The 16,269-nt window shown below is 37.4% G+C and overlaps 1 protein-coding gene across 1 annotated transcript in view; it reads right to left on the reverse strand.

Moving 5' to 3' along the window:
- jak2 (Janus kinase 2 (a protein tyrosine kinase)) overlaps positions 1 to 16,269 on the reverse strand; it is an 87,191-nt gene that overhangs the window by 58,430 nt on the left and 12,492 nt on the right.

The following is a 16,269-nucleotide window of genomic DNA, read 5'->3' on the forward strand; positions in this document are numbered from 1 at the left end:
AGTTGATGCAGAGGGCAAAAAAAAAAAAAATCTTCTGAAATATCTCCGATTTGTCTCAATTTGTCTCCTTCCTGACCCTCAAGGCAACTCAATGGCAACTGGACCAGTCCCTACTAAGAACCATCTTTAATAACCTTGTATTTTCTCACTTGCTTAAAACCCATCCAACCTCTTCTTGAAGTTATATGATGTTTCTACCAGTACAACGGATTCTGCACAGCTATCAGTGAAAAAATCCTGCATAGTTTTGTGTCATCTGAAAACACTGATACATTATTTAAGATACCCTGCCCTAAGTATAATGAACAAATTAAATAAAAGTGGACACCACTAAGAATCTTACTCCAAGCAATCAAATTTGTCCGTGACATATCCATTATAAAGCTATGCAGATTATTGATAATAATGCCTTTCTCCAGAACATACATTTTGAATGTGACCCTGTAACAAGCCTTTAAATAACTTGCCCACTACAGATGTCAAACTTAACCGCCTATAATTATAAGATGTGGAAGCTATCCATTCCATGTACAATAATGCACCTCCATACTATTATGCATGCTGACTCTTGACCTGTGTACTGTATGGTCCTTCTCCTCTTTAGCCTGGAGGACCTGGTGCCTATGATTTCCAAAAATGAATTCCATATTTTGATTTGTGAGACCACAGGACAGTTTTCCACTTTGCCTCAGTCCGTCTTTAATGAGCTTGGGCCCGGAAAAGGCGGCAGTGTTTCTGAATTATGTTTATACATGGTTTCTTCTTTGCATGGTAGAGTTTAGCTTACATTTGTGGATGGAGCGGTGAACTGTGCTCACAGACAATGGTTTTCACTACAGAATCTGTTTTTTATGCAGTGTTAAAAGCAATAACCACCAACTTTATTCAGTTTTAGCTGTATATGGGTAACACTGATACATGGTTTTTATTACATTGAACTAGTGCTGGGCGGTATGACCAAAAATTTATATCACTCTCAGCCCCGCTGCCATGGGCTGGCACCCAGACCCCACAATGCTCCTGTGTCACTAATCCCTCGGCAACTTGTTCTCAGGCAAATCCAAACCCCTTGTATTTAAATGATCATGCCCCAAAGCTCAAGCTTTCATAAATCAGGCCCCAAGATCTAAAGAGGGAGACCTGGGGAGTATAGGTAAGATGGCAAAACTACATTAGAAATTCCCCAGGGTAGTCCTTTTTTTCAGGAGTGCCAGCCCAGCGAATAAATAATAGTTCCAAAAATTCACTTAGGAGTGCCATATAAGCAGGTGTATGAAATATGAAAAATAAGACTGGAGCAAGAATATCTTCACTGCTTTTAATAAAAAAAAAAAGCATACTTTCTGTCAACACTAAAAACCCCACACTTAAAATTTGCAGAAATGAGTTCCCAGAATTTAGCTTTTCTGACAAGAAAATTAAGCATCAGAGATTGTCATATTAACAAGCATTGAAAATTTTACTTTTGAAATAATTTTGAAAATAACTTATTTTTTTTCTTTTACAAATAGGTATGTTTTAGGCTTTATCTAAGTACTGCGGCTACTGATGCCTTTTTAATTCTTTATTGGAATAAGATACAAAATTTTAGAAAGTTCATTAGTTTACATTTCCACTGAGCTTCTGTCATGAGGTTGCAGCATGCAAAAACAAAGTGACTACAAAGTTAAACCTAAAAACAAAAACAGTTCTCAACAAGATTTCTTTAAGAAACTGCTAACTATACAAGGATTTCCCCACATTTTATTTTTCTGAGGTTGCTTCTAAGCACTAGAACATTACAGATTTCTAATTGTGATTAAAGAGGGTGGAAAGAAAAACAAGTTTCTAAATAGCCTTGGGGGGAGGTAGAACGTATATCGCTATTTAAATGAATATCTTCCATAGGCTTAAATGCAAATATTTAACTTTATACAGCAACTTTATGTTGCTGATCAGTATCTATAACATTACAAAAACAAGCTTTTTGATATAAGTTAAAGACATAAAAACTGCAGCAACTGACACCTATTCAGATGATTATCATGAAAGCAAAATTACTTAATGCTTTTCTGTTGTATACTAAAAAGGATATTAGAGGTTACGTGGAGTTCCATGGACATCAAGTATCAGGAAAGCTCCACAACTAAAGATGGCCATACATGCACCAATAATATCTTGGGAAACCTCATTTCGTACAATATTCGGTGCGACCGATATCGCAGAAGGCTGCTGATATCGGTCGACTCGCTGATCGGGCGGGTTAAAAGATTTTGATCAGGCGTCTGAGCAAAATCTGCCTTCAGTGCTGAATCGACAGAAGGAGGTAGAAATCCTATTGTTTCTACCTCCATATCTGACGATTCAGCCCTGAATATCAGTGGAGTGTTGGAAAGATCGAAAATTACCCCGTGTGTGGCCAGCTTAACTCTAATTCTTAGGGAAATGTTAGACAGAATGTTTTGTGGTCCATGATTAATTGTGGCTGCAGTGGCCATAAAGCATCCCTTGGCTGGTGGAGAGGAAGCAAGGGATGTTTTATCTCCCGCTGTAGCCAAGATTAATCGCAGGATGAAAAAACTTCCTGTCAATCTTTGCCTTTAGGCTGATGGCACACTAGTTGCTCGTGATTAATCTCTACCACAGGTGACTAATCTCCTGCAAATGCTTTCCAACTGGCGATAAGGGTAGTGGCACGGGGGGGGGAGATTAGTCGCCCACAATAAATCTTCACTACCGGAGGCGACTAATCTCCCAGATATACCATCCCACCGGCAAGAATGTAAATCGCCGGTGGGATGGCATATGCATCGCTTCAGTTTCCTGAAGTCGCCCGAAGTTTCCTTGCGAGGCACCTTGGGTGAGCGAAACGATGCGTATGCCATCCCCACTGCCGATTTACATTCTTATCGGTGGGATGGAATTTCGGGGAGAACAGTCGCCGGTGTAGTCAAGATTTATGGTGGGCAACTAATCTCCCCGTGTGCCACTGCCCTAATACAAATCGGCAGTGGGAAAACATGCACGTTGCTTCAGTATTTTTAAAGTAACCTGAAGTTGCCTTGCAAAGAATTTTGGGAGACCAAAGCAACACATATATTTTTCCACTGATTATTGCCGGTGGGAAAGCATTTGCATGAGATTAGTCACTCATGGCAGAGGAGAATAATCGCAGGGAATAAACTCCTAGGGGCAGATTTATCAAAACACGAGTTAGAATCCCTAATGGGAAAAATTCGGATTGGAAACGAAAATTTCTGAAGATCGCAAATATCACGAAAATGCTTAAGAAAAAATCGTATTGGCAATCCAAAATTTTCGCACCGAACGATTGCAAACAGCAGCAAAACTAAGTCGATTTTTTTTCGCACTAAAAATACGAAGTCGCAAAGCGCCGGAAAAGTCATAAAAGCGTCAAAAAGTGATTTAAGGTACGAAAAAGTTGCAGAAAATACAATTGGACCGATTGAACAAACTAGTGTGCAAATGTATTTATAGTCCTAGAGCTTAAGTATTTATTCTGACTGTATAATTTAGATTTCTAAAGCACTGCATTCATTTGTGGTGCTTTATAAAAAAAATAAATAAATTACATACATATAAATATCAATTCTGAGGTAATTTCTAACATAATATTGGGGCATATTATTTGCTTTCAGTTTGACACAAATAATATTATTAACACTATTTGATGAGCTTTTTAGGAGAGGAGATACAAATCTTTATCTTTAAGTCTGGCTAGTTCTTAAGGGGGAGGGGGGTGGTGCTAGCATAATGCATTTCGTATAGCAATGAAGGTAAAAGGAATCCAGAGTAAAGCTGGCCATACACGTGGCGATCTCACGATGTTTCGTACGACCGTCGGTCGCACGAAACATCGTCAGATCCGCCACACACCATTCAGGGCTGAATCGGCAGGTAAGGAGGTAGAAACAATAGGATTTCTACCTCCTTCTGCCGATTCAGCTCTGAAGGGAGAATTTTGGTCAGGCGCCTTCTATGGCGCCCGATCAAAATTTTCTAACCTGGCCGATCGGCGAGTCGACCGATATCAGCAGCTTCCTGCGATATCGGTCGGCTCGCTGACATGCCATACACGCACCGATTATCGTACAAAACGAGGTTTCGTACGATAATATCGGTGCGTGTATGGCCACCTTAAGAGTTGAAAAAGAGGGATTTTAGGGAGAATTTCTTCCTTTAAAGAAAATTTTATAGATTTTTTTTCTTTATATATTATGTTTTTTCTTTTTTTGTTTTTTATTTTTCTTGTAAAGAACTAGAAATTGTAATAAAGAATTAAAAAAAAAAGTCAAAATACGCAAGCAAAATTACATGCATGCATGCTTATCTTTTACACATGTTTTATATCCTAGCTGTATCTGTTGGAATGAATTACTGTAATGTATAATCAGTATCACCAGTGACTGAATCTAGTAATGGAAAGGAGAAGGAATCAATGTAGGGTGGAAATATAAAAGGGAAAGGAAGCAGGACAAATAAAGCAAGGAAAAAAGAGGCAAATATAGCAGAAAGTACATCATTTTGAAGGCACTTGGCACAACAGTGTGAAATGGATATTAAAGCCATTTATAGAACCAGTAAAACTTTGTGGTTGTAGCTATGTCAGCACTTACTCTTAAGAATGTATTTAGTAAAGTTTGACAAATGTAAACTTCTCAAAAAAACATACAATTACAGTATCAACACAACTGAAAGTCACAATTTCCTTAATAGGTATTAAAGTTGATGAAATAAAATGTAACTGTTAATTAACATTTGCAAATATGTTAGTTTTTAGCAAAAGGATTTTTGCAGTTAGTACTTTTCACTTGCAAAATTAACTAAACATGTCATTTGGTCAAGCTTGCACAAACTTTTGCTTTCAACTATATTTGGCAAAATACTAGTAAATATTAAGATTGGCGCAGATTTAATTTTCAAATCCAGCATTAAGCTACAAAAAAATATTAAAGAACAAACATCAAAAATGTCGGTATCCTTTAACAGAGCACCTTAAAACACATTTTAAAAAATCCCCAACCACTTTAGCATTAATTACACAAGAGCTTTTATGTGCAAAAAGTCACTAAATTTGAAGGAGAAGAAACAAATACTACTGATATTTTGTTCCATGACATGTATATAAGTATTATATGGACCAGGAACTCTTCAGAGATGCGTCATATATTAATATTTTACATACGAGGGTGTAGAATTTCCTTTTAAAAAAAACCCAATATGGACAACAGAGAAGCATTGTGGCAGAGATACAAATATTTATAAGAAATTTAAAAACTGAAGATAGCCCTGTATTTACTTCTACAATAGCTGGACAAACACACAACGCTAACATTATATCTTTTAGTTTAAATAAAGGGAACTAGTGAGGGGTGACCATCTGCAACATACTAAAAGAAATTGTGATTTTATTTCCTGTTTTGAATTATAAGTACAACTGCTTGTCTATGGCATCAATGTATGGAACATAGAAAATACAGTACAACCCAGACCTACTAAGCTAAACTAATCAGTAAGCGACAACACCAAACACATATAAACACATGATGGACAGGAAGCAGTGGCCATTTTACATTTACACTGTAAAAGTGAAATCGGGTAGGTCAGCAGTTTCACACTTCCAAAACTGGCAATCCAGGAACTTTAAGATAATACACATCTGTACACTCACAATATGCTTATCTTCAGGGCTCAACTGCCTACATGTACTACTTAAACTTATTATACTGAATTCATAATTATCACTTACAGGTGACAATCCTTAAAAACAAGCCATGTTATGTAAATATGCTCGGGAGAAGACTGTGGGCCTGTAAAAACAGTGTTTACCCAACTCTTTGTGCAATGTATCCATGTCCTTAAATTCTAAGCAACTGCCCAATTTACATTGAACAATTTTAATGCTGCTGAAAGCAGCTTCTGTCTGTTTCTCACAGTTATATCATACCACTGCGCTACCAGCTCTCTTCCAAACTAGACTTAAAAGGGAAACTATACCCCTGAATATAAAAATATATTCCATTAAACAATTCATATGTAAAACACTGGTTCACATAAAAATACTGCATGTTAAATGTCATTGTATAAAAATATTTTATTATTGAGAAACTGGAGATGGAAGGGTAGGTTAGATTAGTGCATAGTAGGTATACAGGGAAACCAGGATAGGAGTGACTGGAGAAAAAATACTGAGAATACTCATTGAAAATTAAAGGAACGTGATACTTGACAGCATGCAACCTTTTTTTTCCTTAAACTAGCTAGCATTCCAGAAGAAAGTCACACAAATTTTGTTGCAGTTATTTTCTTTTACAAATCTGCCCCTAAATATAACAAATCTAGGTTGAACCTTGTTCCCTTCTCAACCCAAGTTCAGACCAAGGGGAGCTCATTGTCACTAAATGCATAAGAAAGAAGAAAAAAAGAAAAGAAAAAGGGAATCCTACATACATAACACGCAATGTGCCTACATGACAATGGGAGGTCACTTGCTTTACAATCAGTATTTGGGTTTAGTCTTTAATTTTGCACAGATAATGAAGGCTTCCCTTTTAATTTACCCAGTGCTAGTAATTTAGCTACTGACACGTGGGTCACTCAGGAGGAAATTCAAAAGAGACTTGAACATATAAAGGTAAACAAAGGTCCAGGACCGGATGGGATTCATCCCAGGGTATTAAATGAGCTGAGCGCTGTGATTGCCAAGCCTCTTCACATAATTTTTCAGGATTCGTTGAGGTTTGGCATGGTGCCGAGAGACTGGCGGATTGCTAATGTGGTGCCATTATTTAAAAAGGGATCTCGTTCTCAGCCTGAAAACTATAGGCCTGTTAGTCTGACATCAGTAGTAGGAAAGCTTCTGGAAGGGGTAATAAGGGATAGGATAGTTGAATACATTGCAGTTCACAATACTATTAGTTTGTGCCAGCATGGTTTTATGCGTAACAGATCTTGCCAGACTAATTTAGTTGCCTTTTATGAGGAGGTGAGCAGGAACCTTGATGCTGGAATGGCAGTTGATGTCATCTACTTAGATTTTGCTAAAGCTTTTGATACAGTACCTCACAGAAGGTTAATGATCAAATTGAGGAATATTGGCCTAGAACATCATATTTGTAATTGGATAGAGAACTGGCTGAAGGATAGAGTACAAAGAGTGGTGGTAAATGGAACATTTTCTAATTGGGCCAGTGTGGTTAGTGGAGTACCGCAGGGGTCAGTCCTTGGTCCTTTGCTTTTTAACTTGTTTATTAATGACCTGGAGGTGGGCATAGACAGTACTGTTTCTATTTTTGCTGATGACACTAAATTGTGCAAAACTATAAGTTCCATGCAGGATGCTGCCGCTTTGCAGAGCGATTTGACAAAATTGGAAAACTGGGCAGCAAACTGGAAAATGAGGTTCAATGTTGATAAGTGCAAAGTTATGCACTTTGGTAGGAATAATATAAACGCAAACTATCTACTGAATGGTAGTGTGTTGGGGGTTTCCTTAATGGAGAAGGATCTAGGGGTTTTTGTAGATCACAAGTTGTCCAATTCCAGGCAGTGTCATTCTGTGGCTACTACAGCAAATAAAGTGCTGTCTTGTATAAAAAAGGGAATTGACTCAAGGGATGAGAACATATTTTTGCCGCTTTATAGGTCCCTGGTAAGGCCTCACCTTGAGTATGCAGTGCAGTTTTGGGCTCCAGTCCTTAAGAAGGATATTAATGAGCTGGAGAGAGTGCAGAGACGTGCAACTAAACTGGTTAAGGGGATGGAAGATTTAAGCTATGAGGTTAGACTGTCGAGGTTGGGGTTGTTTTCTCTGGAAAAGAGGCGTTTGCGAGGGGACATGATTACTCTGTACAAGTACATTAGAGGGGATTATAGGCAGATGGGGGATGTTCTTTTTTCCCATAAAAACAATCAACGCACCAGAGGTCACCCCTTTAGATTAGAGGAAAGGAGCTTCCATTTGAAGCAGCGTAGGTGGTTTTTCACGGTGAGGGCAGTGAGGTTATGGAATGCCCTTCCTAGTGATGTGGTAATGGCAGACTCTGTTAATGCCTTTAAGAGGGGCCTGGATGAGTTTTTGAACAAGCAGAATATCCAGGGCTATTGTGATACTAATATCTACACTTAGTATTACTGGTTGTATATATATAGTTTATGTATGTGAGTGTATAGATTGGTTAGTATAGGTTGTGTGCTGGGTTTACTCGGATGGGTTGAACTTGATGGACAATGGTCTTTTTTCAACCCTATGTAACTATGTAACTATGTAGTAGACTAGAGAACCCATGTGAAAGGAGTTGTTCACCTTTGAGTAAAGTTTTAGTATGATGTAGAGAGCAATATTCTGAGACAATTTGCATTTGGTCTTCATATTTTATTATTTGAAGTCTTATAGTTATTTCACTTTTTGTCAGCAGCTTTGCAGTTTGGACTTTGAGCAGATATCTGGCCGATAGGGTCCAAATTACCTTAGCGACCAGGGAGCAGTTTGAATGAGAGGATGGTGAATGTATCGAAGAAAACTGGAATAGAAGTTATAAAAAGTAACAATTTGTCATTAATGGCATTTAAATTGCAGGCACCAAATATCTAAATTTTCTTGCTATTGCATTATATATCGTAATAATATTTTGCAAGCTATAGCAAGAAATTTTGGATGTTTGGTGCCCTCAATTTAACTATGCAAAATGATATACAGTTATATATCATTTTGCAGATATAGTAATGGTGTTGTGTAATAAAAGGAGCAAAGCCCAGATATTGTGCTGGGTAAAAATTATATATCAAATAATTCTGAAAAATTGGCCGAACAACGCGTAAATCCATCTGTGTAAAAAAAATCACATGATACTTAAAAGGTTTAATAGTCAACACCACTAATTACAAAGGGTTAAGTAATACTTATGACCATACGAGATGTATGGACTTTTAACAAAGTAAACAGAAATAAAAGTTTTGAAATGCACAAAGGGCGCAACACACAAGGGCTTGAAGTCGAGACAGCACAAAGAACTAAACTGCTGACCTATAAACTGATATAAGAGGTAATCTTTAAACTCCAGAAGGTAAAATAAATCTTGGATAGTGTTATACAAATATTTAATACATTTTAAACCACAAGGTTTTTAACAAAGGCCATAGCACCAGAATTCCACAGCACCACAAACATCAATAAACATGCACATGTGGTTTCCCATGTTTTTGATTATTTTTATTATTTCTATACTGTAATTTTTATAGCATAAAATATTTGTTTTTTATGGCAAGTGGTTTAAATTTTTCCATATGTGAACATTGGTTGATTCTGTTATTGAAGTTTATTATTGATATAAAACACTGTTAAAATTTAAAATGGGGAGGGCAGCATAAATTTTTGGAACTCAATTCCAACCCCCAATGCAGCTCAATAAGATCCCTATCATAAGAGTAGGGGGCTGCCATCCTTGTGTGCGGCATGTAGACAGCTCCTGGACTATTTTTAGCTTATAAATTATGCAACAAAATGCAAGCTTGGGCATTTTTCTTTTTAAATTTATATATATTTATTATGAATGTTACTACTGATTAGTAATTTAGATTTCCATTACATGGCCGCTCTGAAACCAGTACAATTAGCATCACAACTGAATTATCAGCCCTGTAGCATCAGCTTCTATGACAGAGGAACCTTACTTTCTGCTTGTTGTTTTACAACAGCCCTTAAGTTTAGCTTGTCAGCAACTGCCCAAAGCACACTGAGCCATGTGCAGTGGTGAAGCCACAAAGGCCCGGGCCAAGGATGGCACAAATTTGGGGGCAGCATGCCGCACCAAAATTTTGATCACATACGGAACAATGGGGACCTCCTGAAGGGCTTCAGGTTGTCACAAATGCGCATGCGCAGAATGGTGGGGGGATGGGTTTGAATGGGGGTGGCCTCGGCGCTCCCTAACAGCAAATTCAGCGCTGGCAGGGTCACTGACAACTAAATCAAAGATGGGGAGCTCCTGTGATGAGGCCTGAATCATTACTGTCAGAGATGCTGAACCGAACCTAGCGCAATAAGTCCCATATGTAAAATATGGCATTTCTAGTCATTCGTTTTTAGGGTTCAATTCTCCTTGAATTAAAGAGACATGGTCAGACATTTTTGCTTGTATTACTGGTAAATGAGCCCCTGTGGGTAGCATTTTTCACAGGTTGATTTGGGGATCCCTGAAAATTTGTTAACTTTTTACCAACAGTTCAATTATTTTTTTTCATTTTTAATTTAATTTTTTAGCAGAAAGATCTTTATTGGTGAAAACAATTCTATTGTTTCATATGGCAATCTTGGAAAAATGAAGTCAGGAAAATCATATGCATAGTTTCTAAAGAAAATAATTAGTACTGCAGACCACTTTAAGAACAACTTTAGGAATTAGTTAAAAAAACAAAAAAAAAACAACAATATTATTTCAATAACTTAAACAATGCAGGAAAAAGATTCCTAAATCTGAATCCATGGTTCCATTATATCCAAAAGTAATCACTGTAAATGCTTTGAAAATTATTATATACATATGGGCTTATTTACCAGTTTTCAAGTTTGTGAATTCAAGAGTTTGTTTCTAATTCAAAAAAACTTTTTTTTAAAAATGAAATGCTTACTAATTTATTAATATGGAAAACCTGTTCAAATAAAAAAACTTATAACTTGAGTGCGAGTTTACAAACTTGAAAATCTTGAATCAAAAATATGGCTTGACTTTGCCTAGACGATCCTGACAAAAGGGAGGGAGTGCCCCCCGAAACATTGATTTTTTTTTGTGGTACATTGGCATAATAAATGGGGTAAGCTCCCCAGCTGAAATTTTGCTTTAGTGCAGTCTCTATTTCTGCTTTGACATTGCCTAGAACAGCTTCCTTTACCTTCTACATAAACTAGCAAGCTTTTAAATGCCGAAACATTATATTCAAGTTTTTTGGTGAGGGAAGTTTGCACATAACAAATATCAGACATTGTTTTTGAAATCCAACTTAAGAAAAGTTCACAGGGTCCTTGCAGTTCTCTCCCTTAGCAGGTTCACACAAACCGTAATTAATAATAGGGTACAGTATTTTTGTTTAAACACACCTTCTATAATGTCATGCTACTTGTAAAGATTAGTTATGTGTTAATACCACATCCAACTGGATAGAGTTACCAGAGGTCAGTGTATACCGGGGTTAGGTTTAACCTTTAAACTCCCGAAAAGGTGATACACACCTTAACAAAGAATTAGATAATTACTTACAGCTGTTTAAATATATTCTCTCTTGGTAGTATCAGCTCCCAATTCAAGATATTTTAGAACAGATGCACTTCATATCATGTAAATGTGCCTCATTTATCAATAGTTACACTCACATGTAAGGGCCGTGGCAGACGGGGAGATTAGTTGCCCGCGACAAATCTCCCCGAAATGCCATCCCACCGGCGAGAATGCAAATCGCCGGTGGGATTGCATACGCGGCGCGAAATCACTGAAGTTTCCTTTCAAGGCTGATTTCAGCGCTGCATATGCAATCCCACCAGCGGTTTACATTCTCGCCGGTGGGATGGCATTTCGGGGAGATTTTCGTGCGGCGACAAATCTCCCTGTCTGCCACAGCCCTAAAAGAAGTTAAAATTGCTTGTCAGTCAATCTGATTCAGTACCTGCTCCAGACCCGCTGCCTTGTAAATTAGTAAGTTATGCAGGTTTCTTTTCTTTCACAGCGTACTCTTCTCCTGGGCACACTCAGATGAGTTTGTCGTGAAAGCACTGGCTCACACTATTTAGGAATTAGAGTTTTTGAACTGTTTTCTGAATCATAATTCGAATTTTGTGAGTTTTAGTGCAAAAAAACTTTAATTGTTAAAAAAAAATTTGAATTTGAACGTTGCTAAATAACCCCCCCCATAGTGTTTAAAGTAGAACTAAAGCAATTATAATAGAATAAGCACATGAATCATCACCCTCTGTATGCTGTAGCACCAGTGTCAGCAGCTACAATGACCTTTTTAACAAGTTTCTTTTAACAGAGAGGTCTTAATTACATGCTACACAGTCTACACAGTTTCGAATCTTAAATTTCAAGCGACCCAGGGGCAGAAAGCAAAAACAATGGATAATTATTAAACAGGGCACATGGGATACTCTTTAGAAATGTACAAATAAATTATTAGTGGGCTCTATTAGCCCACACCTCAGGTGGGGAACCATTTTTATGACAATAGGTGCCCTTTAAGTAGGCTTATATATAGTTGTTTTAATACTGTGGGTATAGATATATGCAGATCTGTATTAGTAGATTCTGTAAAGTATCTTACCAATAAGGCCAAGGTAAGAAATACAATACAAGTAGCCATACATTGTATGACTACCTGTTCGTTGCTCTGTTAATTTGGGCCATCAGCCCAAATGTTTGTAACACCAGAAGTGAACTTTGACCATAAAGTTACACAGATTTTAGTAAAAAGATTAGCTGCTCTTCCACTTCCCCAGACCCACTATGACTATGCGCAGGCTGAAATTTCAAGCCTGTCTGATCAACGAAAAAAACAATATCTACAGTACATAGATTTTGAATTGGATTTTTCAGGTCCAGATTCCCTTGGTGAAAAGGAAACACCATGTGAGCGAGGCATCAGATAGAATACCATGGAAGCCGACGCAGTAATAATTTATTTGTACTTTTGCATTTTAGATTTCATGCCTCGGAACAGAAGCTGCTGTGAGCTGCACCTGCCAAAGTTATCTCAGCCTTGGATGCACTTGGAAAGAAATGCAGACAAAAGTAAACAGAAGAGCAGACAATTACACTGTTGAACTTGTTAAATGCGAGAGCAGTGAACTTTATTCTACTTTTTTTTCCTTTTATTTTAATACCATCTCCTTTTATGTACATTGATATTATTATTATTACCTGAAAGATAAAATAAAGTCAATCTATAGCAAAAAAGAAGTGGGATGTTTATTAGGTTGTATCCTTGAGGTTTTTAATGTAATAATACTAGTCATCCCAGAATTACCTCATTTACTAAGCTTGAATCATTCACAAGCTTTAAAGTAGGTTTCGTTACACTAGTGGTTCAGATCTTATATAGTTACACCGCATATATTACATGCCTTAACAAAATGTATGTATCCATGCTACAAGAATGCCTGTACCATGCTCATTCTTTGGACACGTTCTAAATATCTAACAATATTTGTATGTGTACGGTCAGCATAAGCCACTGGCATTCCAAGTAGTGGTGTGCCAAATGTTTATGAGCCTCTCAGATAATGGATACTTGATCCTGTTTATCCTTAAACCTGATGTTGATGTTGGATGCTATTGAAAACTATGGGTAAAATGGTCTTATTTCCAGCAAATGTGATCAGTTCCAATATGTAAATGTGCTTTCCCAGCCAATCAACCTGAATTATATCAATTCAGAATAATGATGAATTGAATCCAATTGAAATTAATCATCATTATTTTCCTTTATTAACTCTAAAAATTGAGTCATAACGTCTGTCCTTTTGTATTCTAATAACAGTAATAGCCACGTACACACAAAGTAAAATTTGTTAGCAATCAAAAATGAAGGTATTGGGGACAGTTTTAATCAGAATAAGGGCAAAAACACATGGAGAAAATTGTCACAGCGTTAATAAATCTGCCCAAAAATGCCTTGCCCTTTTTTTACATTCAATAGCAAGTAAACTACAATAATTGCAGTGATTCAGCTTAATAACGGGAAATGTCAACTTTCACATTTTACAGAAATTAAGCTACGGCTGCAAACTTTTAATGCGGGCGACAAATCTCCCCTTGTGTTGAGCCCTCTTTACAAACTTGTGTTAGTTCTCAACACAGCATCAAAAGGTGACTTTTGGGATAAAGGCAGGACAAAGTCCAAACAGGCTGGGGAGCAGTTTACCTTTGTCCTGCAGCCTGTTGGGAACAGGGCAAAATCCTAACATTGCTCCTAAAGCAGAGCTGTTGGTCATAAAAGGGGGCAAAAATGGGTCGCTTGAAATTTAAGATTCGAAACTGGGTAGGCATTTAAAGGCATATTAACATGTTACATTAAAACCCTGGAACATCTCACTATCCCTTTCACGTTGTTGATATTGTTGTGTTTTTTCTTTTAACCAAACAAATTTACCTACAGGTTATCAAAGCCAATAAACTTCTATTTTCTATTTAATGAGAAATTAGGCTGATGTTCCAATGTACTGGATTTTATTAATGCTGAGAGACCATCTCATAAATAGGACACACAAATACAATTCTTTAATCTTAATATTTCAAATATTTTTGAAACTTCCCAGGCCTTGTCCTGTTAAGATATAGTAGAATCCAAAGATAAAGCTGGTAATGCAAAAGGAAGACTGCTCCATTGCAGTGCTATTTGTGTATCATAAAGCATGTGAATACCTTCTATTTGAAGATGGCTCTTGGTGCATGTCTTGCACATATGTCAGTTGGTGCCTTCCTTTATGGTAACATATCACTGGAGTGCATCAAAACTGCAAGCGTGAGAAACCCCCCTAATATTTTTTTTAATAGATCACTGAAACAGAAAAACCAACCTGTTTAATTAAGCATTATGCTGCACAAATATAAATTAGTTTAAAAAAATGCATTACTCAACGCCTGATCTGAGTTTTTACTATGGAAAGAACATTTTCAATTTCCCAGCAAATATGCAGCTGATGAAATACTAAAAATAAACACGGTTATATAATAACTCACCGCCCTTGCAAAGGCACACACTAAACAAAATACTCAGTCATTCTATGGGTGCCTCTCACAAGCAGAGAGGTTAGTTAATACCCACTCTGTAACCAGTAGCTAGTGGTTATTCTTCTTATCTTTGCTTCTGCAGAAGCACAATCTCTTCTGTCCTTGCCTTCCCAACACCATAAACAGGCCAAAATGTCTCAAGCCATTTGAAAAACACATTCTTAAAGCAAACAAAATGCATGTCTCACTTGCTTATATACTGTAGCTAAAGGCAAAAAAGAAACTTAAATAATAAAAATTATAATGATTATTTGTTTTACAAGGATGCCTATGAAGAAAAAACACCTGAATAAACTACAGTTTTGGGATGTATATCCCAAAAAGCATTTTGGCTAATGCAGGTGTGGGATCTATTATTCCAGATTAATTTTGATTTGTGTATATTTATACAAACTGGAGAGGAGCCCATAACTTGGTCTGAAAACCTAGTTCGAAATCATGGACAATTATATAGAAAAACAAAGGCCCAGACTAGTTACAACTTTTTGAGGCTCCCGCCTCTTTATCAAGTAACAAGATAATGAGCATAACACACACAGAGTATAAATAGGTTGTTACCACACCCCCAAAGGACTACTGGGTGCAGAAAGGAACATTACACATCTCAAATTATAAAGTATACACGATCATGGGTTTCCTCAATAGTCATATAATAAATACACTCCAAAAATCCTTACTTAAACATAAAGCAACCTGTGTGCATGTCACCAAAACCTTCCCTTCTAGAAAAAGAGAAATAAAGGCATTTAAAGGACAAGGAAAGGCTAAGTCACTTGGGGGTGCCAAAATGTTAGACACCCCCAAGTGACTTTAATCGCTTACCTTGTACCCCGGGCTGGTGCCCCTGTTAGGAGAAAACAGCACCAGCCCGGGGTAGCTGTAGCAAGCGCTTCCTCCTTTCTGCTTCGTTTTGCCAGCAAATTCCCGGGACGGGCGCATGTGCATTAGAGTAAAAAGCAGACTTCTGCAGCTGCAGCTACCTCGGGCTGGTGCTGTTCTCTCCGAACAGGGGCACCAGCCCTGGGTAAAAGGTAGGCGATTTAAGTCACTTGGGGGTGCCTAAAATTTTGGCACCCCCAGGTGACTTTGCCTTTCCTTCTCCTTTAAATCATATGCTTTATTGAGCCCCTGTGGATGCAATGTCTGCAGATTGTAAATTCAAAATGTTTCTCTCCTCTGGAGCTGTAAGAAACTGTTGCTCCCCTATTACACCTGTCGCAGCTAGTGTAATAGTGTATAGTGGATTTGTGTTGACTAATCCCATCACGTATTGGTTGAATCGTTTCCCCCCACATAAATATATATTTATTACACATACATACAGGTTTATCAGTTATGTGGATACCCATTATCCAGAAAGCTCTGAATTCTGGGAAGGCCATCTCCCATAGACTCCATTTTAAGCAAATAATTTAAGATTTTTAAAAAATATTTCCTTTTTCTCTGTAATAATAGAACAGTACCTTGTACTCAATCCTAACTAAGATAA

Source organism: Xenopus tropicalis, chromosome 1, assembly GCF_000004195.4.
Source record: "Xenopus tropicalis strain Nigerian chromosome 1, UCB_Xtro_10.0, whole genome shotgun sequence".
Classification (NCBI taxonomy): Eukaryota; Metazoa; Chordata; class Amphibia; order Anura; family Pipidae; genus Xenopus; species Xenopus tropicalis.